Genomic DNA, 343 nt, shown 5'->3' with positions numbered 1-343 from the left:
CGAGTTCTGGCAGGATGTATTTATGTCCACATTTTGCGTCAAAATTAGCGAATGGCATTCTGGGAAATGAGGTTTAACTTTTGTGTTCATTGTGTGAATCAGGTTTAAGTATTTGCACCTATGATTTGCACACATAAAAATAAATCTAACGGCTTCTTATAACCAATTGTTTTCAATATGTGCACATATGATGATACAACATTATACATTAGTCTTACATTCTTACATTATCACATATATGCATTTTTTTTATTATTAAATAGAATAAGATAATTGTATTGTTATGTGTATTCTATGTGTAGCCTATGTTTCTTGTCAAAACTCAACCAATACACCAAAGTTC

The sequence above is a fragment of the Notothenia rossii genome (genome assembly GCF_949606895.1).
Source record: "Notothenia rossii genome assembly, chromosome: 8".
NCBI lineage: Eukaryota > Metazoa > Chordata > Actinopteri > Perciformes > Nototheniidae > Notothenia > Notothenia rossii.
Note: the sequence above shows the minus strand (reverse complement) of the source record.